Below are 25,308 nucleotides of genomic sequence, written 5' to 3'. Positions count from 1 at the left end.
CTTGTGAGATAGGGAGGATGGGGGTGCTTTAATTAATTAATTCATTCATTCATTCATTCAATTGCATCTATTGAGCACTTACTCTGTGCAGAGCACAGTACTAAGTGCTTGGAAAGTACAATTCAGCTATAAAGAGAGTCAACCCCTGCCCACAGTGGGCTTACAGTCTAGAAGGGGGGCGGCAGATATCAAAACAAGTCAACAGGCATCAATAGCATCAATATAAATAGAATTATAGAGAGAGATACACATCGAAACCAGTAAACAGGCATTAATATAAATAAATAGAATTATAGATATGTACATATACCCAAGTGCTGTGGGGCAGCGGGGTAGGACAAAGGGAGTGAGTTGGGGTGACATGGAGGGGAGGGGGAGCTGAGGAAAAGGGAGGCTTAATCTGGGAAGGCATGAACGAGGAGAGCCTTCAGTAGGGCCTTGATGGGGGGAAGTGTGATTGGTGTATTTGAGGAGGGAGAGCATTCCAGGACAGAGGTAGGACGTGGGCCAGGGGTCGACGGCAGGGCAGGTGCTGTCTACAGTGATGGGAAAGTCAGATGGGGGACAGGGTTTGAGAGGGAATATAAGGATTTCCGTTTTGGATGTGTTAAATATGATGTGTTGGCAGGACATCTTGGTAGAGATGTCCTGAAGGCAGGAGGAAATGTGAGACTGCAGAGAGGAGAGAGATCAGGCCTGGAAATGTAGATCCGGGAATCCACATAGAAATGGTCGTTGAAGCTATGGGAGCAATTGCGTTCTCCAACGAAGTGGGTGTAGATGTAGAATAAAAGGGGAACCAGAACTGATACCTGAGGGACTCCCATATTTAGGGAGTGAAAGGAAAAAGAGGAGCCTACCAAAGAGATTGGGAAGGAGTGGCCAGAGAGATAGGAGGAGAACCAGGAGAGGACGGTGTCAGTGAAGCTCCATACTTCATGCTGCTGCCCGGATTATCTTTGTCCAGAAACGCTCTGGGCATATTACTCCCCTCCTCAAAAATCTCCAGTGGCTACCAATCAATCTGCGCATCAGGCAGAAACTCCTCACCCTGGGCTTCAAGGCTGTCCATCCCCTCGCCCCCTCCTACCTCACCTCCCTCCTCTCCTTCTACTGCCCAGCCCGCAACCTCCGCTCCTCCACCGCTAATCTCCTCACCGTACCTCGTTCTCGCCTGTCCCGCCATCGACCCCCGGCCCACGTCATCCCCCGGGCCTGGAATGCCCTCCCTCTGCCCCTCCGCCAAGCTAGCTCTCTTCCTCCCTTCAAGGCCCTGCTGAGAGCTCACCTCCTCCAGGAGGCCTTCCCAGACTGAGCCCCTTCCTTCCTCTCCCCCTCGTCCCCCTCTCCATCCCCCCATCTTACCTCCTTCCCTTCCCCACAGCACCTGTATATATGTATATATGGTTGTACATATTTATTACTCTATTTATTTATTTATTTATTTATTTATTTTACTTGTACATTTCTATCCTATTTATTTTATTTTGTTGGTATGTTTGGTTCTGTTCTCTGTCTCCCCCTTTTAGACTGTGAGCCCACTGTTGGGTAGGGACTGTCTCTATGTGTTGCCAATTTGTACTTCCCAAGCGCTTAGTACAGTACTCTGCACATAGTAAGCGCTCAATAAATATGATTGATTGATTGAAGCTGAGGTTGGCTAATGTTTCCAGGAGAAGGGAGTGGTCGACAGTGTCGAAGACAGCTGAGAGGTCAAGCAAGATGAGGATGTAGTAGAGGCTGTTGTATTTGGCAAGGAGATCATTAGTGACTTTTGGGAGAGCAGTTTCTGTGGAGTGAAGGGGGAGGAAGCCAGATTGTAGAAAACTTAGAGTTTGCACTGGAAACTCTAAACTCCTTGTGATCAGGAAATGTAAGCTCTTTATGGGCAGGAAAATGTGTCTACCAACTCTCTGTGTTGGGTTTTTTTAATGGTATTTAAGTGCTTACTTTATGCCAGGCGCTGTACTAAACACTGGGGTAGATACAAGACAATCAGATTGGACACAATCCATATCCCACATGAGGCTCATAGTCTTAATTCCCACTTTACAGATGAGGAACTGAGGCACAGAGAAGTGACTTGCCTAAGGTTACACAACAGACTTAGTACAACGCTCTGCCTATATTAAGTGCTTGGTAAATACCACTGAATGATTGTCAGGTTCCCGTCATTCATTCAATTGTATATATTGAGCGCTTCCTTGTGTGCAAAGAACTGAACCAGGTGCTTGGGAGAGTACAAAATAACAACAAACATATTCCTGCCCACACCGAGCACACAGTCTAGAGACGAGATCACAGTCTAGACATTTCCCCCCCGGGGGGCCCTCGTCCCAAATCAGCGTCTAATAATAATAATAATACTGATTGGGATATTTAAGTGCTAACTATGTGCCAGGTACTGTACTAAATCATCATCAATCGTACTTATTGAGCGCTTACTGTGTGCAGAGCACTGTACTAAGCGCTTGGGAAGTACAAGTTGGCAACATATAGAGACAGTCCCTACCCAGCAGTGGGCTCACAGTCTAAAAGGGGGGCTCACAAGAAAATTGGGTTAGACACAGTCCCTGTCTCAGGTGGTGCTCACAGTTTTCATCCTCCACTTTACAGACGAGGTAACTGAGGCAAAGAGAAGTTTAGTGCCACACCCAAGGTCACACAGCAGACAAGTGGTGGAGCCGGGATTGGAATCCAGGTCCTTCTGACTCCGAGGCCCGGGAACTATCCATTAGGACACGCTGCTTCCCAATGGATAATGGTTAATGGGCCTAATGGTTCGCACCCTATCTCTCTCTGAGGGCAGGACCCAACCCTATAAAGCCCGCTGGTTTGATTTTTCCTATGGAGATGATGGCAAAGAACTCACTGCACGCAGCTCGGACTTCCTTCTAGTTTCCTCAAACATCTCGGGAGTGTGGAGTGGCCAGTGAGGGCACGCTGAGTGCCACCTGATGCTCAGACCCAAGGCGACCCCTCTCAGGGCTTCCAGCTCACAAACGGTGCCCGCTTTAAAATGACCCACCTACATCGATGCTTGCCAACCTCAGGACAGAAAGGACATTAGTAATTAGTAACCGCTTTCTGTGTATGCGAATAAAATAAAGAAGTGCAGCCAGTGAGGCTAAAAGCCCATTTCATGGGGTTTGGGAGCTGAGAAATGTTGAAAATGATGCTAGAGTTGCTTTGGTAAATACCTGTAATTCTTCCGGACCCCGGTTTCAGATTTTGAAGACGATGTTGATTTTGGAAAGAGTCTTTCTACCTCCGACTTCTGTTTTCACCTCTGCAGTGAAACCTATTCATCAGAGTACTACACTTCGCAGGGCCTAAAGATCCTCAAAAAAGAAGTGCTAAATTATGACTGCTTAGGTTCAAAGTTCTGCCCTGCAGAATAAGGATAGTTCCTTGGTTTGACTGCTAAATGGTAATTGGTTTTTTGGAAGCACATTATATGCAGGAAACATATCCACTAAGAGAAAGAGAATGCAAAGAGAATACAGCTACAAAAAGGACCAATCAATCAATCCACCAGTGGTATTTATTGAGTGCCTACTGTGTGCAGAGCACTGTACTAAATGCTTGGGAGAGTACAATTCAACAGAGTTCGCCAATTAACTTCTTCTCATCAACAGTATCAGCTTAGACATAATAAATGAATGGTGGGACTTGTTAAACGCTTACTGTGTGTAAAGCACTGTTCTAAGCGCTGGGGTAGATACAAGATCATCAGGTTGGACACAGTCCCTGTCTCACCTCAGGCTCACAGTCTTAATCCCTGTTTTACAGATGAGGTAACTGAGGTACCGAGAAGTGAAGTGACTTACCCAAGGTCACACAGCAGACAAGTGGCGGGGCCGGGATTAAGACCCAGGTCCTTCTGACTCCCAGCCTGTGCTCTATCCACTAGGTCATGCTGCTCGTCTCTTGGAAAATTTATGGACTCACAGAGTGGATTAAGGTTCCAGGAAGAGTAAACAGATGTTTCGGTAAGAGTAAACAGATTTCAGACTAAAATAAAAATGGGCGTCGAAGCCTGGAGAAAATAATAGAGCAGAACAGAGGGTTTATCTCCAGCTTTCTTTGCCCGTTATTGGGTAGGGACCATTTCTATATGTTGCCAGCTTGTACTTCCCAAGCGCTTAGTACAGTACTCTGCACACAGTAAGTGCTCAATAAATACGATTGAATGAATGACTGAATGCTCCTGCTCGTGAGAATGTATCGACACCTTCCACGTACCTGACGACACTGCATTCACCACTGTTTTCACATTAAATTAGATCACTTTTGTGCATAAGGGTCTTGATGCGCTTTGGAGACTCTGTCCCGACTTCTCAGTCTTTGCCACCTTCATTCATTCATTCAGTCGTATTTATTGAGCACTTCCTGTGTGCAGAGCACTGTACTAAGCGCTTAAGTACAGTGTACTAAGTACTGCACTAACCTTCATAGGCTGGTCAATCCCTTACCACTTCTGTGTTTGGGGATGACCAGTGAGATTGACTTTCCTTTGTTAGAAAAACGTCTGAATTCCCTGATGCCGAAGTATTGGGACGCACTAGAAAAACTGAGGACAATAATAATTGTCGTATTTGTAAAGCGCTTACTATGCGCAGGCGCTGTACTAGCGGAGTAGATACAAGGCACTTGGATTGGACAAAGTTTCTGTCTCACACTGGGCTCGCGGTCTTAATCCCCGTTTTACAGATAAAGTAACTGAGGCCCAGAGAAATGTAGTGACTTGCCCAAGGTCACACAGCAGACAAGTGATGGAGCAGGGCTTAGAACCCAGGTCCTTCTGACTCCCAGCCCCGGGCTCTACTTACTAGGCCACGCTGCTCTAAGAGACACATTGAATAGGCAGAGCTGAACTGAAGGATATTTTCAGATTTCAAACATGCTGCGCAGTAAATGAAGAGAAACCAGAAAGTTAGAAAAAGTATTTGCTCTTTGGCCTTAGCCCTATTTCCTTTTGAAGGTCTGTCTCCTTGCTTGGAGGATGATTGAGCTAGACCTTAAACTCCTTGAGGGAAGGGATCATGTCAATTTCTTTTATCTTTGTGCAGAAACGCTCTGGGCATGTTACTCCCCTCCTCAAAAATCTCCAGTGGCTGCCCGTCAACCTACAAATCAGGCAAAAACTCCTCACTCTTGGCTTCAAGGCTGTCCATCACCTTGCCCCCTCCTACCTCACCTTCCTTCTCTCCTACAGCGCAGCCCGCACCCTCCGCTCCTCTACTGCTAACCTCCTCACTGTACCTCATTCCCACCTGTCCCGTCGTCAAACTCCAGCCCACGTCCTTCCCCGGGCCTGGAATGGCCTCCCTCCGCACATCCGCCAAACTAGCTCTCTTCCTCCCTTCGAAGCCCTACCGAGAGCTCACCTCCTCCAGGAGGCCTTCCCACACTGAGCCCCCTTTTTCCTCTCCTCCTCCCCATCCCCACATCCTACCTCCTTCCCCTCCCCTCAGCACTTGTATATATTTGTACAGATTTTTTGCTCTGTTTATTTGACTTGTACATATTTCCAGTTCTATTTATTTTGTTAATGAGGTGCCTATAGCTTTAATTCTATTTGTTCGGACGATTTTGACACCTGTCTATATGTTTTGTTTTGTTGTCTGTCTCCCCCTTCTAGACTGTGGGCCTGTTGTTGGGTAGGGACTGTTTCTATATGTTGCTGACTTGTACTTCCCAAGCAATTAGTACAGTGCTCTGCACACAGAAAGCGTTCAATAAATACAACTGAATGAATTAATTTCAAACATTGTCCATGCATCCTCTCGCCAAAAAACCCTCCCTTTACCCTACTCTACCCTCCATTAGGAGCTCATCTGCCTCCCACTATTCCCGAACAAATTGTTACACCTGCTACTTCCGCTTTCTCACCCCCAGTTCTCTTCTTGACCCCCTCCACTGAAATTACCCTCTCCAAGGTCGTCAATGACCTCCTTCGTGTCTACTCCACCCTAATCCTCCTGGATTTCTCTCCTGCCTTTGACACTCTTGTCTTGCCTTTTTCTGTCAAGTCGTCTCCGACCCATAGCGGCACCACGGACACATCTCTCCCAGAACGCCCCACCTCCACCTGCAATTGTTCTGGTAGTGTATCCAGAGAGCTTTCTTGGTAAAAACATGGAAGTTGCTTACCATTGCCTCCTTCCTCACAGTCAACTTGAGCCTCCGCCCTCGAAATCCCACGCCGCTACTGCCCAGCCTAGGTGAGATTTGACTTGTGGCAAGTTGCCTTTCACTCACTAGCCACTGCCCAAGCTAGAAATGGCATGGGCAGGCCTCTGCCTGACTCTCCCTTCCATAGTCAAGACTGGTAGAGTACTGGAAACTCTCCAGGTGTGACCCTGAGAGGAAATGATACCACCCCATTTTCCTGGAAACACTATGTAACCTTGACTTCACTGACATTGTCCTCTCCTGGTTCTCCTCCTATTTCTCTGACTGCTCCTTCTCAGTCTCTTTCAGCAGTTGCTCCTCCGTCTCCTACGTCTTAGCTCCAGGCTCAGTTCTTTGTCCCCTTCTATTCTCCATCTACACTAATTCCCCTGGAATTTGCTCCCATGGCTTCAATGACCCTGTCTGCGTAGATGATTCACAAATCTACCTCTCCAGCCCTGACTTCTGCAGTCTTGCATTTATTTCCACTTGTTTTCAGTACATCACTATTTGGATCAACATGTCCAACAGAACTCCTCATCCTCCCATCCAAACCCACTTCTCCCTCCCAATTTCACCATCACTGTGGACACCACCACTAGCCTCCCTGTCTCTCAGACTCTCATCTTGGTGTTATTCTCCACTCATCTCTCTCTCATTCAACCCACATATTCAGATCCTGTCAGTTCTGCCATCACATCAACCCTTCCTCACCATCTAACCTGCTAAGTAGTGAAGCAGCGTGGCTCAATGGAAAGAGCCCGGGCTTTGGAGTCAGAGGTCATGGGTTCAAATCCCGGCTCCGCCAATTGTCATTCATTCATTCAATCGTATTTATTGAGTGCTTACTGTGTGCAGAGCACTGTACTAAGCGCTTGGGAAGTACAAGTTGGCAATATATAGAGATGGTCCCTACCCAACAGTGGGCTCACAGTCTAGAAGGGGGAGACAGAGAACAAAACATATTAACAAAATAAAATAAGTGGAATAAATATGTACAAGTAAAATAAATAAATTGTCAGCTGTGTGACCTTGGGCAAGTCACTTAACTTCTCTGGACCTCAGTTAACTCATCTGTAAAATGAGGATTAAGACTGTGAGCCCCCCGGGGGACAACCTGATCACCTTGTAACCTCCCTAGTGCTTAGAACAGTGCTTTGCACATAGTAAGCACTTAATAAATGCCATTATTATTATTATTAGTAGTAGTGATGGTATTTATTAAGTACTTTCTGTGTACATAGCACTGTAGTAAGCCCTGGGAAAGAATGCATGGGAATTAAACTGATTTCCTGTGCCTTGAGGGGCTCACAATCTAGAATCCAAACAATTGTCATATTCTGCCTCAACTACTGAATCCCTGCCTCCAGCCTCTTTCCCAGCCCATACTTTACTCTGCTGCCCAAATCATTTTTCTAAAATGTTGCTCCCAAGGCATCTCCCCAGTCCTCAGAAAGTTTCATGGTTCCCGATCCATCTTCACATCAAACAGTGAGTCCTCACCATCAACTTCAAGGTCCTCACTCAGCTTTCCCCATAGCACCTGATCTCACTCAACTCCAACTATAGCCCAACCTCCTCATTTCACTCCTCTAATAACAACCTACTTATTGTGCTTTGCTCTCATCTCTATCTTGCTTTCGACCGCTTGCTCACATTCTCGCCCCCGCCTGGGACTCCCTCCCTTTTCCTATCTGACAGACCAACATTCTCCCCATATTCCAGACCCTAATGAAATCAATTCTCCTCCAAGAAGCCTTCCCTGACTAACCTCTCATCTCCCCACTTATTGTCCCTCCTTTCTGCATTCCCCTTTCTTCACTGCCTTTGCACTTTAGTCCATTATCCCTTTGCACATAGTAACTACTTAATAAATGCCATTATTATTATTAGGCTCTTTGATATTATTCCCCAGCACTTGTAAGCATATCCTTATACTCAACTGTCTCCCTTCTCTGTAATAGATTTTAATGTCGGTCAATTGTATTTATAGAACATTTACCGTGTGCAGAGCACTATAGTAAGCGCTTGGGAGAGTACAATATAGCAATATAATAGACACATTCCCTGCCCACGAGGAGTTTACAGTCTAGAGGGGGAGACAGACATTAATAGAGAAGCAGCGTGGCTCAGTGGAAAGGAGCACGGGCTTTGGAGTCAGAGGTCATGGCTTCAAATCCCTCTCCACCAATTGTTAGCTGTGTGACTTTAGACAAGTCACTTAACTTCTCTGTGCCTCAGTTGCCTCACCTGTAAAATGGGGTTGAAGACTGTGAGCCCCATGTAGGACAACCTGATCACCTTGTAACCTCCCCAATGCTTAGAACAGTGCTTTGCACATAGTAAGTGCTTAATAAATGCCATTATTATTATTATTAATATAAATGAATAAATTACAGATATGTACAGAAATGCTGTGGGGCTGAGAGCAGGGGGATGAATAAAGGGAACAGTCAGGGTGATGCAGGAGGGAGTAGGAGAAGAGGAAAGGAAGGCTTCAGCAGCGAAGGTTTCTTGGAGGAGATGTGCCTTCTACAAAGATTTAAAGCGAGGGAGAGTAATCGTCTGTCAGATAATGTCTGTCTCCTTCATCAGACCGTAAACTCCTTGAAGGAAGGGATCACGTCCACCACTGAAATGTACTGTACTCTCCAAAGCACCCAGTAGAATATTCTATACACAGTAAGTACCGATTGATTGACTGATAATCTACTAACTACTCTCCCCAGTGCTTCATATTAAGACTCAGGTACACGGTAGGCACTCAATAAATACTACTGATTGATTATAGCTAATTTTAGAGCCCAGTTTTTTTCGGGTGCAAAGCAAAACATTTCTTATAACCGTGCCCAATCTAAAAGGGCATCATGATATTCAAGTGTGTCATTAATCCCAGGTCTGCTGCTTGTCAGCTGCGTGACTTTGGGCAAGTCACAGTTTCTCTGTGCCTCATTTGTGAAGTGGGGATTAAGACTGTGAGCCCCATGTGGGACAACCTGATCACCTTGTATCCTCCCTAGCGCTTAGAACAGTGCTTTGCACATAGTAAGCGCTTGACAAATGCCATCATTATTATTATTATCAAAGGTATTTCCTCGCAGATCCAAATTCATTCTGTCTACTTGATTGGCACCTGCACTTATGAGCCTGATGTAATATTAATTTGAGGAGTTCAATGGAATCCATCGCTTATACTGGAAACTCCCGATATAATGTGGGTGTTTAGAATGCTGTCCTGCCTCAGTTTCCTCGCCCAGCTTCCAGTGACACTGAGATAACAGGTGCGGGCTTGAGGCCAAGGGGCGTTGCTTCTTTGTTCGAGAACTCGGAGTTGGGAGGGAGGAGTCGGGAAGTGTTTTCACCCAGAAGAGGCCCCATTTAGCTTTTCCCTCTCCGGTTAGAAGATAGCGGCGTGTACTGCACCGAGGAAATCTGTATAAAAGTAAATAAATTCCGATCTTGGCTGATTTCCTGGCTAATTAACAAACTTGGTTAGGCGCTACACAGGACAACAACTTCTCACTTCATTTTGCATGTATTTGCTTGGAGAGAAAGAACAGGATTACTGTAATTAGCGCTGGATTTGAAAATATCAACATGTGGAAATAGCTCCACGCTTTCGAAATGAATGCCTTAGAACTCCGTAATGATAGGTGTTTAGATAAAAAGCAGTTCGTTATGCAAACATTCAGAGGCCATTCACAGAAAGAGAGGGTATTTTATGAACGATTCTGAATTGCGGCCGAGGCTTGTAGCTCATTAGAGCGTGCACAACAACTGTTTGATAAAGAAGTGGACCTGCCCGGCTGACTCAATAAAATGCTTTCTTGACTTTCAGGTTTTGTCCTAGCTGTCACTCTACTTGGGGAGGTTGGTTTTACATCAGCAGTGTTTACAAACTTTGTCACTCTTCCTAAAATAGTACTGTCTCTCAGGAGCTGGAAACATTCTTGGAAGGCTTATGATATCTCACAACATCCTAGTCAGGGAAGTAGGCTTCAGAGAGATGTGGGGACGGGGCTCTAACAACGTGGCTAGAGATCTTAGAAAGAGAGAGAGAAGTTATTTGTGAAAGCAGTAACGGGAACAAAATGAAAGAGTTCAAACAGAAGTACGTGGAACAAGACGAAGGAAATGAAAAAGACAGCCAAATGTGAAAAACTGTCTTGCACTCACTGCTAGCAATAGAGAAAGCGAAGGTTGTGTCTTACCAAATCCAGTACAAACTCTTGTACTTGGAAAACTCTTATTTTCCAGACTCACCCGGAATTTCCAGTAGGTACAGCGCTCTGCACCCAATAAAGTGTGCAAAGACTACCATTGACTGACCAACAGATTAGAACTTTACAAATGAACAAATATCTTTGTGGAAACTAGTGGAAACACTAGACCCTGGAATGAGAATGGAGCCAGAATTTAGGGATCGCGTGAAAGGGACACTAGAAATCCAGTTCTTTAGCTCTGAATAAAGGAAGCTTCCAAGGAAGTAAATCAGTTTCGGCTACGTTCTAATTCTGTATTTGCCATGTCACATGCTAAGTGTGGGATAATAAATACAGTTTTTTAAGGAGTTTGTTAAGGGCTTATTATGTTCCAGGCACTATACTAAGTGCTGGGGTTGGTCAATCATTTATATTTATTAAGCACTTACTGTGGGCAGAGCAGTCTACTAAGCACGTGGGAGAGTACAATATAACAATAGACGCATTCTGTGCCCACAACAGGCTTCCAGTCTGTCGCTTATATTTTCACACTGGTACCGTTTTATCTTTTGTCTCCTTGCCTCTCATTCCTTAGGAAAATTTTACTCTAAAAGAGCTCCTCCTTCCTCGTGAGCAGTGTGCCATGTTGGTCTATCCACAGTAAATGATCTCCAGAATTGTCTGAGTCTTTGTCTCACCCCGTCCTTACAATGTTTCCTGTGTCTTCTTTGCTTTCGGTTTCCCAATTTCAGCTCTCCATTCAGCAGTTATTTGGTATCCTGCTGTTGTTCATTCCTTTCACATACCCCACCAAATAGAGCTGTGCTAAGGTGAGCAAGAACCTCAGTGGAAATTAAAGAAAATTATGGGAAATGTCTTGGCCTAGTGGAAAAAGCACAGGCCTGGGAATCAGAGAACCTGGTTTCTTATCCCGGATCTGCCAAATGTTTACTGTATGACCTTGGACAAGCCATTTAACTTTCCTGTGCCTCAGTTCCCCCAAAGGTAAAATGGGGATTTCGTGTTTGTTCCCCTTCCTACTTACACTGTGAGCCCCATGTGGGGCAGGGACAGTGTCCAACCTGATTAACCTGATTAACCTATATGTACCCCAGTGCATGTGTGTGTATGCAGGGACACACACTATGTGAGTTCTCAACAAATATAATAATGATGATAATACTAATATTATGTACTTTCTAAGCACATAGTACAGTGCTCCGTACACAGTAAGTGCTCAATAAATACCACTGAATGAATTAATTAATTAGTAATAATAAAAACTATGGTTAACCATCCCCAGCCTGAAAACCAACCTTTCTTTCCTAATAATGGTGGAATGGTGGAAATGTGAAAGATTCTGCACAACAGGTATAGCAGAATACAGAACCAGCATTCTGACACCATGGGCAAATCTCTTAACATACTACCATTTAATTAAACACGTTTGTACATGCGTGCGCATGTACATACACATACATATCTTGAAAAACCTACTGTCTAAGCAAATCCCAACCCATACTTACAGTACGTATTCTGAATGATCTGCAAAGTTTTCATCTCAAGGAAATAGGAACATGAAGAAACACTTCAGTTCTACTTGAGAAGCCAAGTGCCCCTAAATGAAAGCCGTTCAAGGTTAACTCCCAGCTCACAATTCCCTAGAAAGGGCCGGCTCCGGGAGATTTACCCTGGCTGGGGAACTGGGAAAATAGAATCGAGGGTGTTGGAGAGATTTCATGAGGTACAGATTTATTACTCTATTTATTTTACTTGCACATATTAACTATTTATTTTGTCAGGGATGTGCTTCTAGCTGTACTTCTATTTATTCTGATGACTTGACACCTGACCACACATTTTGTTTTGTTTTGTCGTCTGTCTCTCCCTTCTAGACTGTGAGCCCGTTGTTGGGTAGGGACCATCTCTATATGTTGCCAACTTGTACTTCCCAAGTGCTTAGTACAGTGCTCTGCACACAGTAAGCGCTCAATAAATACAATTGAATGAATGAATGAGGTCTCTCATCCAAGGATCAACCTGGACAACAGTGGATAATAATAACAATAATAAAAACAACAAAACCGACAACAATAACTAGAATGATAATAGTATTTATTAAGTGCTTACTATGCACCAAGCACTGTACTAAGTTCTGGGGTAGATACCACTATCCTCCCCATCTCACAAGCCCTCAACTCATCGCTCTCATTTCACCTACGTACACGAACCATCACCAAATCCAGGCAGTTCTACCTGCACTGTACTAAGTTCTGGGGTAGATACCACTATCCTCCCTATCTCACAAGCCCTCAACTCACCGCTCTCATTTCACCTACGTACACGAACCATCACCAAATCCTGGCAGTTTTACCTTCACCACACTCCCCCTTTTAGACTGTGAGCCCACTGTTGGGTAGGGACTGTCTCTATATGTTGCCAATTTGTACTTCCCAAGCGCTTAGTACAGTGCTCTGCACATAGTAAGCGCTCAATAAATACGGTTGATGATGATGACGATGCTAAAGTCTACCCTTTTCTCTCCATTCAAACTGCTATTACTTTGATCCAAGCACTTATCCTATCCCACCTGCGTCTGCCTCCTCGCTGACCTCCCTGCCTCCTCTCTCCGTCCCCACTTCAGACGATACTTTCCTCTGCTGCCTGGATCATTTTTCTACAAAAATGCTTAGCCCATGTCTCTCTGCTCCTCAAGAACCTCCAGTGCTTGCCCATCCACCTCCATATCAAACAGAAACTCCTTGCCAATGGATTTAAAGCACTCAATCAGCTTCCCCATCCTATCTCACCTCACTAAATCTACTACGGCCCAGCCCGCACGCCCAGTTTACTCACTGTGCCCCGGCCTCGTCTCTCTCATTGCTGACCCCTTTCCCGTGTCCTACCCCTAGCCTGGAAATCTCTTCCCCTCTCACTACACCAGAACACTGTTCTCCTCACCTCAAACGATTATTAAGGTCACATCTCAAAAAAGGCGCTACCAACTGGGTTACATTGTACTCTCCCAAGCACTTAGTACAGTGCTTTGCGCACTGTATGGAGAAGCAGCGTGATACAGTAGCAGAGAAGCAGCGCGGCTCAGCGGAAAGAGCCCGGGCTTTGGCGTCAGAGGTCACGGGTTCAAATCCCGGCTCCACCCATAGTCAGCTCTGTGACTTTGGGCAAGTCACTTCACTTCTCTGCGCCTCAGTTCCCTCATCTGTAAAATGGGGATTAAGACTGTGAGCCCCCTGTGGGACACCCTGATCACCTTGTAACCTCCCCAGGGCTTAGAACAGAGCTTTGCACATAGTAAGCGCTTAATAAATGCCATTATTATTATTATTATTATTATTATTATAGTAGGAAGAACACAGGCCTGAGAGTCAGAAGGTCATGGGTTCTAATCTTGGCTCTGCCACTTGTCTGTGGTGTGACCTTGGGTAAGTCACTTCACTTTTTTGTGCTCATCTGTAAAATGGGGATTGAGACTGTGAGCACCACGTGGGACAGCGGTTCTGTCCAACCCGATTTGCTTGTATCCACCCCAGAATTTAGTACAGTGCCTGATACATAGTAAGCGCTTAATACATACCACAGTAAGCATTCAATAACTGTGCCCCGATCTTGCCTGTCTTGCCGCCGACCCCCGGTCCATGTCCTGCCTCTGGCCTGAAACGCCCTCCCTCCCTCCTCAAATCCGACGGACAATTAATCTTCCCCGCTTCGAAGCCTTATTGAAGGCCCATTTCATCCAAGAGGCCTTCCCAGACTAAGCCCCACTTTTCCACATCTCCCATTCCCTTCTGCGTCGCCCTGACTCTTGCTTTGTTTGTTCTCTCCTACCCCCGAATATATATATATATATATATATATATATATATATATATCAATAACTGCATTTATTTGACTGATGTCTGTCTCTCTCCCTCTAGACTCTAGTGAGTGTTAAAAATTGGCTTTTTTATTACTGCATCAGGCGTTGCTCAAATTGGGTTCCAGTCCACTGCAAGTCCACTGTGGTTCCCTTCCCCACAGCGCATGTATATATGTATATATGTTTGTGCATAGTTATTACTCTATTTATTTACTTTACATGTACATATCTATTCTATTTATTTTATTTTGTTAATATGTTTGGTTTTCTCTGTCTCCCCCTTCTAGACTGTGAGCCCACTGTTGGGTAGGGACTGTCTCTATATGTTGCCAACTTGTACTTCCCAAGCGCTTAGTACAGTGCTCTGCACACAGTAAGCGCTCAATAAATACGATTGATTGATTGATTGATTGATTGATAGACTGTGAGCTCGTTGTGGGCAGAGAACGTCAATTCTTATTGTTGTATTGTACTTTCCCAAGCACTTAGAAAGGTGCTCTGCTCATCTGCCAATAGACTAGTGGCAGAGCCTGGATTAGAACCCAGGTCCTTCTGACTCCCTAAAATGAGCTTACTGTCTAGAGGGGAAGGCAAAGATTAATATAAATAAGTAGTTCATTATGTATAATATATAAAGTTATCAGCAGAAGCGTTGCAAGTGCTTAGTACAGTGCTTTGCACACAGTAACCACTCAATAAGTACGATTGCATGAATGAATGATTGATTAATTGATCTCCTCCAAGAAGCCTTCCCCAGTTAAGCCCTCTTTCCTCATCTTTCCCTCCCTTCTATGTCATCTACACACTTGAATCTGTTACCTTTAGGCATTTGATAGTCTCCTCATTCATTTATTCGCTTGTATTTATTGAGCATTTACCGTGTGCAAAGCACTGTACTAAGCACTTGCAACGCTTATGCTCATAACTTTATGTATTATACATAATAAACTACTTATTTATGTTAATGTTTGCCTTCCCCTCTAGACCGTAAGCTCATTTTAGGGAGTCAGAAGGACCTGGGTTCTAATCCTGGCTCTGCCACTAGTCTATTGTGTGACCCTGGCAAATCATTTCTCTTTGCCTCAGTTACCCTCATCTGTAAAATGGTGATTAAGAATGTAAGCCCCACGGGGTACATGAACTGTGTTCAAACTGATTAGCTTGTATACACGCTAGCCGATTAGCTTATATGTATGCCAGCACTTAGTACAGTGCCTGGCACATAGTAAGCGCTTAACAACTACCATAAAAAAAACAACAAAAAATGGAAATGTCCCAAGGAAGTCAATCAGAACTAGACCGATATATCCAGATGGATGTGAGAAAAAAATCTTCCCAACGCCTTGAGAACTGACAGAAGCAACACTGACAAAGTTTCCAACCACTGGGTGCTCAAGTTGAAGATAAAATTCTCAAGTAACAAGGCCTCAGGAGAAAAGAGAATGTTTGGGCTCCACTGTATTGTCAGTGGGGACCCACAGATTGGAAAATAAATAGGCGGACCTCACCGGGAAAAGAATAGATCTCCATCAGGACTCGTGTTCTGCAGCTCTGACTCTACTTCCCCAACTGACCGTACCGGAAAGACCTACCTTTCCAATGGGAGCCGGAGGAAGGACACCTTTATAGCATTCGTTCGAACGTGGGGAAGGTTGCAGTAGATGATACGGTTGAAGAAATCCAAATATCATCTTTGGATTTCATTGAAGGAGGATTTTTATCCATTTATTAGAATTTCTAGCTCTTGTGGGAATACCTTAATCTCCCTCTGCCGCCCGTCTGCTCTCCTTTCCAGCAGAGAAACTTTAAGCTGGCCTACTGTGACTGACATTTTGCACGCTCGTAAATTTTCTGGTTAATTCTGAGGGAGACAAGGTGGTGTGATTCGTGTGCAAATGTCCTGAAAAAGACTCTCTGTTCTGGGGCTGAGCGTTCGCTGCTCAGCACGTGAAAGCTGGGAGAGTGCAGCGGCTTGCAACATTTTTTTTCCCCATTTTTTTATGGTATTTGTTAACCGCTTATTATGGGTTAGACACTGTTCTAAGCGCTGGGGTAGTTTCAGATGAATAGGTCGGACACAGTTCTGGTCGCAACAGCCATGTAATTTGGGTGGGCTGTCTTTTATCTCTGCCAAGTTACAGAATCGATATGTGCATAAATCAGAAATTATCATGAACTTGTCTGCCAATTGTCCCAGAGCTCTAGGGTTGTTGTTTTTTTACTTTGCGTGGCTTCACATGAGAGAAATAAAATTCAAATATGGGTTCACAGTTGTCAGCTCTTTCTAGTTTATGAAGAACTTTCCTCTTTTGCTTTATATCTAGGGCAGAAGATGGGAGCCACAAGGCTCCCATAAACTCATAACCCACTGGGGCCCCATGGACAGCCTCCCTTCTCTCACCTGACACCCCGGGAGTGAAGCCTGGCTATGGTGACATCGAGAACTTGTTGCTAAGTTCTATATGTTGCCAACTTGTACTTCCCAAGCGCTTAGTACAGTGCTCTGCACACAGTAAGCACTAAATAAATATGATTGATTGATTGATTCAATGACTGATTGAGAAGGCTGCAGCAGTTTGGGATCAAATATTGTTTGCTTGGAGGAATGGAGGACTTTTTGCTCAGGGGTGTGAGGTCCTGGACTTACTTATTTGACTAGTGAAACCGTGATAGTTGAATTTTAACCTGCTTCTCATTGAGTTCGGGCCTAAATCTCATTGTTCTAAGGGTCTTCCCTCCTCCACTTATATTTGAAGCTCTGAGTTGCCTGGGAGGGCTTCACTGACTTTCCAGTAATTACCCAGTGATTGGGGAAGTGCCTTGGCCTTAATAAATGAAAATGATAAGGATAATAGCAGGAAGGAATTGATCAGGGAACATGTCTGTCAACTAACTCTGCCATACTGCACTCTCCCGGGTGCTTAATACAATGCTTTGCATACAGAAAGCGCTCAAAAAATACAATTGAATCAGTCAATCAATCAATCAATTGTATTTATTCAGCGCTTACTGTGTGCAGAGCACTTGGAAACACAAGTTGGCAACATATAGAGACGGTCCCTACCCAACAGTGGGCTCACAGTCTAGAACTGAAATTGAATGAATTAATAGTAAGCACTCAATAAATACCATGGATGATGATGATCAATCAATTGTATTTAATGAGAGCTTGCTATGTGCACAGCACCGTACTAAACACTTGTCTGCTGTGTGGCTTCAGGCAAGGTACTTCACTTCTCTGTGCTTCAGTTACCTCACCTGTAAAATAATAATAATAATGATGGCATTTATTAAGCGCTTACTGTGTGCAAAGCACTGTTCTAAGCGCTGGGTGATTAAAATGGTGATTAAGACTGTGAGCCCCATGTGGGACAGGGATTACGTTCAACTCGACTTGCTTCTATCTATCCTAGTGCGTAGTACAGTGTCTGGCACACAGTAAGTGCTTAACAAATACCAGAATTATTATTATCATTATTATTATTTTTTTCAATAAATACAATTGATCGATTTGGGGAGCATTCCTCCTCATTTTTTCACAGCTCTCCAGGCTATTTTTGTTGCCTACCATAGACACTTGTCCCAGGAGAAGCAAGTCAGTCTGGTAATATTTCCAGAGGAACCAAACAAGGTGGTTGACATATAATACTGGCATTTGACTGGAATATTGCAGCATTGTAACAGTGAAGACCAGGAGGTAGGAATAAAGGAAACGGAAGGAGGAACGCAGGTATGGAGGCTCGTGGAGGCTTGGAAATAGTTTTGGAAAATGTATTTTTCATTCTAAATTCTGTCTGGGTGAGAGGAGATGAGTCTCTTTCATGTTGCTGCAATTTCCAGTGTAGTAATAATAACTGGGGTATCGATTAAGCATTTCATAAATTAAACACTTCAGAAGCAGCGTGGCTTAGTGGCAACAGTCCAGGCTTGGGAATCAGAGGTCGTGGGTTCTAACCCCGGCTGTGTGACTTTGGGCAAGTCACTTCTCTGTGCCTCAGTTACCTCTTCTGTAAAATGGGGATTAAGACTGTGAGCCCCACGTGGGACAACCGGATTACCTTGTAGCTACCCCAGCGCTTAGAACAGTGCTTAGCACATAGTAAGCGCTTAACAAATGCCATCATTATTATTATATGTGCTAGGCACTGAGGTAGAAACTAGAACTTCAGGTTGGACATCATCCTTATTCCACATGGAGCTCATATACTACGGGGAAGGAAGATGCACCATGGCTTCGCGGTAAAACCGTGGGCTTGGGAGTCGGGAGGACCTGGGTTCTAATCCCGGCTCTGCCACATTTCTGCTGTGTGACCTTGGGCAAGTCACTTTACTTCCCTGGGCCTCAATTACCTCATCTGTAAAATGGGGATTAGGACGGTGAGCCTCATGTGGGACAGGGACCGTGTCCAACCTGATTAACTTGTATCTACCCCAGCACTTAGAAGAGTGCTTGAGACATAGTAAGCGCTTAACAAGTACTATAATTAAGCAGTGTGGCTTAGTGGAAAGAGCACGGGCTTTGGAGTCAGAGGTCATGGGTTCGAATCCCGGCCCCCCTGCACGTCTGCTGTGTGACTATGGGCAAGTCACTTAACTTCTCTGAGCCTCAGTTACCTCATCTGTAAAATGAGGATTAAGACTGTGAGCCCCACATGGGACAACCTGATTACTTTAGCAGCATGGCTTAGTGGAAAGCGCACGGGCTTTGGAGTCAGAGGTCATGGGTTTGAATCCCGGCCCTGCCACATGTCTGCTGTGTGACCTTGGGCAAGTCACTTAACTTCTCTGAGCCTCAGTTACCTCATCTGGAAAATGGGGATTAAGACTGTGAGCCCTACGTGGGACAACCTGATCACCTTAGCAGCATGGCTTAGTGGAAAAAGCACGGGCTTTGGGTTTGAGGTCATGGGTTTGAATCCCGGCCCTGCCACATGTCTGCTGTGTGACCTTGGGCAAGTCACTTAACTTCTCTGAGCCGCAGTTACCTCATCTGGAAAATGGGGATTAAGACTGTGAGCCCCACATGGGACAACCTGATCACCTTAGCAGCGTGGCTTAGTGGAAAGCGCACGGGCTTTGGAGTCAGAGGTCATGGGTTTGAATCCTGGCCCTGCCACATGTCTGCTGTGTGACCTTGGGCAAGTCACTTAACTTCTCTGAGCCTCAGTTACCTCATCTGGAAAATGGGGATTAAGACTGTGAGCCCCACGTGGGACAACCTGATCACCTTAGCAGCATGGCTTAGTGGAAAAAGCACGGGCTTTGGGTTTGAGGTCAAGGGTTTGAATCCCGGCCCCGCCACATGTCTGCTGTGTGACCTTGGGCAAGTCACTTAACTTCTCTGAGCCTCAGTTACCTCATCTGGAAAATGGGGATTAAGACTGTGAGCCCCACGTGGGACAACCTGATCACCTTGTAACCTCCTCAGCACTTAGAACAGTGCTTTGCACATAGTAAGCGCTTAACAAATGCCATTATTATTATTATTAGGTATTGAATTCCCATTTTAAAATTGAAGAAACTGAGAAATAGAGAACTTGCCCAAGGTGACACAGCAGACAAGAAAGAGAGGCAGAATTAGAACCCGAATCCTTTGACTCCCAAACCCCAGGTCCTTTCCACTAGACCACACTGCATCTCACAGTTCTGACAACTCTGTTCCTTAGGAACGCCACTCCTCAACTCTGGAGCTGAAAATGAAAAGGAGGGGCCTACACAACTCTCCCTTCCCCAGCTCAAATTGCAGGTTTTATTTCACTTCTCTGTTGTGTTTAAGTGGCCCCCAAGGCTCGCTTTGAGTTTGGACCAATTTAAAGGAACCCCTGCCTCTTCAGCCAACTTCATTTTACTTGGAAAGCCAGTGCTAAGGCTTACGCTAATTCATGTCAACAGTCAGTTTGAACCTGTCAATACGACAGTGTGTGTTGACACAACCATCCCTCCGGGGAAACACTTGGCCTGATTATGTATTGCCGAGAGAAGATGACAACCCTAATACAATCTGTGCTGCTGCAGGAAGCAGAGAAAGGATCATCCGTTAATTATTTCCTTCTTCTGCTCCAGGGAAAGCACTTAATTTTTGTCAAATGAAACAATGGCGTTTGAGTTGCAGTGACAAGCTCGCACTTATTGAACAAACATCGGCTGCAGGTATAAAAAGGATCCTGATGGGAATTGGTCTAAAATGCAACTGACTTCCTCAAGAAATCAATCAATCAATGCTATTTACTGAGTGTTTACTGTGTGCAGAGCACCATACTAAGCTGAGGATTCCTTCTTTCTTCTTATTTCTTCATCAAAACAGATTGGGATTGAGAGGTAAATTGATGGTCTATTAGACACGGTGATTCCGAATGCATCTTAAGGGCATTGCTCCCGGGGGAAGTGGCCTTTGTTCAGACTATTTCAAAAACACATATTTATCCCATCAATTATCAAGAACCCCTCTTAGGGTCACACCTGGAAGGCCATCTGCCACAAGTCAAAACTCACCTGTGCTGGGCAGCAGCGATGTGGGAAAGAGTCAAGGGTGGAAACTTGAGTTTACTGCGCGGAATAAGGAAATGGTAAACCACTTCCATATCTTTACCATGAAAGCTCTCTGGATACACTACCAGAATGACTGCAGTAGTAATCATAGTAATAATAATGATGGTATTCGTTAAGCGCTTACTTTGTGTCAAGCACTGTTCTAAGCTCTGGGGCAGGTAATCAATCAATCAATCAATCGTATTTATTGAGCGCTTACTGTGTGCAGAGCACTGTACTAAGTGCTTGGGAAGCACAAGTTGGCAACATATAGAGACAGTCCCTACCCAACAGTGGGCTCACAGTCTAAAAGGGGGAGAAGCTACAAGCTAATCAGGTACAAGCTAATCAGGCTGGACACAGTCCCTGTCTCACGTGGGGCTCACTCTCTTAATCCCCATATTACAGATGAATAATAATAATAATAATAATGGCATTTATTAAGCACTTACTATGTGCAAAGCACTGTTCTAAGCGCTGGGGAGTTTACAAGGTGATCAGGTTGTCCCACGGGGGGCTCACAGTCTTAATCCCCATTTTGCAGATGAGGTAACTGAGGCCCAGAGAAGTGAAGTGACTCGCCCAAAGTCACACAGCTGACAAGTGGCGGAGCTGGGATTTGAACCCACGACCTCTGACTCCAAAGCCCGGGCTCTCTCCACTGAGCCATGCTGCTTCCCTATGAAGCAGCATGAAGATGATGAAGCAGATGAGGTAACTGAAACCCCCGAGAATCAATCAATCAATCAATCAATCAATCGTATTTATTGAGCGCTTACTATGTGCAGAGCACTGTACTAAGCGCTTGGAAAGTACAAATTGGCATCACATAGAGACAGTCCCTACCCGATAGTGGGCTCACAGTCTAAAAGGGGGAGACAGAGAACAGAACCAAACATACCAACAAAATAAAATAAGTAGGATAGAAATGTACAAGTAAAATAAATAAATAAATAAATAAACAGAGTAATAAATATGTACAACCATATATACATATATACAGGTGCTGTGGGGAGGGGAAGGCGGTAAGGCGGGGGGATGGAGAGGGGGACGAGGGGGAGAGGAAAGAAGGGGCTCAATCTGGGAAGGCCTCCTGGAGGAGGTGAGCTCTCAGCAGGGCCTTGAAGGGAGGAAGAGAGCTAGCTTGGCGGATGGGCAGAGGGAGGGCATTCCAGGCCCGGGGGATGACGTGGGCCGGGGGTCGATGGCGGGACAGGCGAGAGCGAGGTACAGTGAGGAGATTAGTGGTGGAGGAGCGGAGGGTGCGGGCTGGGCAGTAGAAGGAGAGAAGGGAGGTGAGGTAGGAGGGGGCGAGGTGATGGAGAGCCTTGAAGCCCAGGGTGAGGAGTTTCTGCCTGATGCGCAGATTGATCGGTAGCCATTGGAGGTTTTTGAGGAGGGGAGTGATATGTCCAGAGCGTTTCTGGACAAAGATAATCCGGGCAGCAGCATGAAGTATGGATTGAAGTGGAGAGAGACACGAGGATGGGAGATCAGAGAGAAGGCTAGTGCAGTAGTCCAGACGGGATAGGATGAGAGCTTGAATTAGCAGGGTAGCGGTTTGGATGGAGAGGAAAGGGCGGATCTTGGCAATGTTGCGGAGCTGAGACCGGCAGGTTTTGGTGACGGCTTGGATGTGAGGGGTGAATGAGAGAGCGGAGTCGAGGATGACACCAAGGTTGCGGGCTTGTGAGACGGGAAGGATGGTAGTGCCGTCAACAGAGATGGGAAAGTCAGGGAGAGGACAAGGTTTGGGAGGGAAGACAAGGAGCTCAGTCTTCGACATGTTGAGCTTTAGGTGGCGGGCGGACATCCAGATGGAGATGTCCTGAAGGCAGGAGGAGATGCGAGCCTGGAGGGAGGGGGAGAGAGCAGGGGCAGAGATGTAGATCTGGGTGTCATCAGCGTAGAGGTGATAGTTGAAGCCGTGGGAGCGAATGAGGTCACCAAGGGAGTGAGTGTAGATTGAGAACAGAAGGGGACCAAGCACTGAACCTTGGGGAACTCCCACAGTAAGAGGATGGGAGGGGGAGGAGGAGCCTGCAAAAGAGACTGAGAAAGAACGACCGGAGAGGTAAGAGGAGAACCAGGAGAGGACGGAGTCTGTGAAGCCAAGGTCAGATAACGTGTTGAGGAGAAGGGGGTGGTCCACAGTGTCAAAGGCAGCTGAGAGGTCGAGGAGGATTAGGACAGAGTATGAGCCGTTGGATTTGGCAAGCAGGAGGTCATTGGTGACCTTTGAGAGCGCAGTTTCCGTGGAATGAAGGGGACGGAAGCCAGACTGGAGGGGGTCGAGGAGAGAGTTGTTGTTGAGGAATTCTAGGCAGCGCGTGTAGACAACTCGTTCAAGGAGTTTGGAAAGGAATGGTAGGAGGGATATGGGGCGATAACTAGAAGGTGAGGTGGGGTCAAGAGAGGGTTTTTTTAGGATGGGAGAGACATGGGCATGTTTGAAGGCAGAGGGGAAGGAACCAGTGGAGAGTGAGCGGTTGAAGATGGAAGTTAAGGAGGGGAGAAGGGATGGAGCGAGAGATTTCATAAGATGAGAGGGAATGGGGTCAGAAGCACAGGTGGCCGGAGTAGCACTTGAGAGGAGGGAGGAGAGTTCCTCTGAGGATACCACTGGGAAGGATGGGAGAGTAGCAGAGAATGTTGAGAGCCGGGGGGTTGGAGAAAGGGGGGAAGAGACTTTGGGGAGGTCGGACCTGATGGATTTAATTTTGTTAATGAAGTAGGAGGCCAGATCGTTGGGGGTGAGGGAAGGAGGAGGGGGAGGAACCGGGGGCCTGAGAAGGGAGTTGAATGTACGGAAGAGCTGGCGGGGGTGATGGGCATGGGTGTCAATAAGGGAGGAGAAATAGTTTTGTCTGGCAGAAGAGAGGGCTGAGTTAAGGCAGGAAAGGATAAACTTGAAGTGAACGAGGTTGGCATGGTGTTTAGACTTTCGCCAGCAGTGTTCGGCAGCTCGAGCATAAGAGCGAAGGAGGCGGACAGTGGCAGTGATCCAGGGCTGTGGGTTAGTGGTGCGAGAGCGGCGAAGGGAAAGGGGAGCGAGCGAGTCTAGCTGAGTAGAAAGGGTAGAGTTGAGAGCAGTAATCTGATCATCAAGACTGGGTAGAGAGGAGAGGGCGGCGAGGTGGGGTGTGAGGCGTTCCGAAAGATGGGTGGGGTCCAGAGAGCGGAGATCTCTGTGAGGGAGTAATACGGATTTACAGGGGAAAGGAGTGTGAGTGAGGAGGCAGGTGAGAAGATTATGATCAGAGAGAGGGATCACAGAGTTGGTGAGGGTGGACACAGTGCAGCGGTAGGAGATGATGAGGTCGAGGGTATGACCAAGTTGGTGAGTGGGTGAGGTGGGGTGGAGGAAGAGGTTGGCAGCGTCAAGGAGAGATAGAAGGCGGGCGGCAGAGGAGTCGTTAGGGATATCCATGTGGATATTGAAGTCTCCAAGGATCAGAGTGGGCATGGAGAAGGAGAGAAGGAATGTGAGGAAGGGGTCAAAGTCGTTAAAGAAGTTGGAAGTGGGGCCCGGAGGGCGGTAGATGACGGCTACAAGAATCTGGAGGGGGTGGTAGAGGCGAATAATGTGGGCTTCAAAGGAGGGGAAGGAAAGGGAAGGGGGAGGAGGGATAGTGCGAAAGCGACATTGGGGGGCGAGAAGGAAACCGACACCTCCTCCTTTTCCAGTGGGTCTGGGGGAGTGGGAGAAGAAGAGGCCTGCACTGCAGAGAGCAGCAGAAGAGACCGTGTCGTCCGACGACAGCCATGTTTCGGTTAGGGCGAGGAGGAGTAGAGAACTGGAAAGGAAAAGGTCCAGGATGAAAGGAATCTTACTTAAAACGGAGCGGGGGTTCCAGAGGCCACACTTGGCATCAGCTGTCGAGGGTGGGGAGGGAGGGGGAAGGGTGCGAGGGGTGGTGAGGGTTTGGATTGGGATGAGTTGGCGGGGGCCTGGGCGGGGAGAGTGGGAAGGGGGGTGGCGATGGGAAAGGAGAACTGGGATGGGGTGGGGGCGGGGAGAAGGGGAGGAGGGGGGTCGGGAGGGAGAAGCAGAGGACCTGCGCTGGTACAGAGGAATCCTTGGTAGGGGTTGAGGGGGAGCGGTCTTGGTGGGTGAGAGGGAGGGAAACAGCTGGGTGGGAGAGGGGAAGGGGAAGGTGAGGAATGGGAATGGCAGTTGGGAGCAAGGGAACTGAAAGTTCATGGTGAGGTCAGCAGGGCGAGTGACAGTACAGTGGGGGGTTAACAATTGAGATGCAGAAGCAATAAAACAGTAGCAATGATAAAAGTAGGCGATGGCATCACAGGGTGTAGTTGAGCAATCAATATGCTATGGCAATAATAGAATTGGCAAACAATGATGCCACAGAGAGCAGATACAAACTATTAAGAGCTGGAGTAGGGTGGGCCAGTTAAGGGGGGTCAGGGAGCAGAGATACCTGGGGAGGGGAGCGAACAGTCAACTAGCATGGGAGGGCTGAGGAGGTATGAATGAGGTTGTCGTTAATGTAACATGTAACATGG

The sequence above is a fragment of the Tachyglossus aculeatus genome, chromosome 16 (genome assembly GCF_015852505.1).
Source record: "Tachyglossus aculeatus isolate mTacAcu1 chromosome 16, mTacAcu1.pri, whole genome shotgun sequence".
Lineage (NCBI taxonomy): Eukaryota > Metazoa > Chordata > Mammalia > Monotremata > Tachyglossidae > Tachyglossus > Tachyglossus aculeatus.
This window is presented reverse-complemented; position numbering follows the sequence as displayed.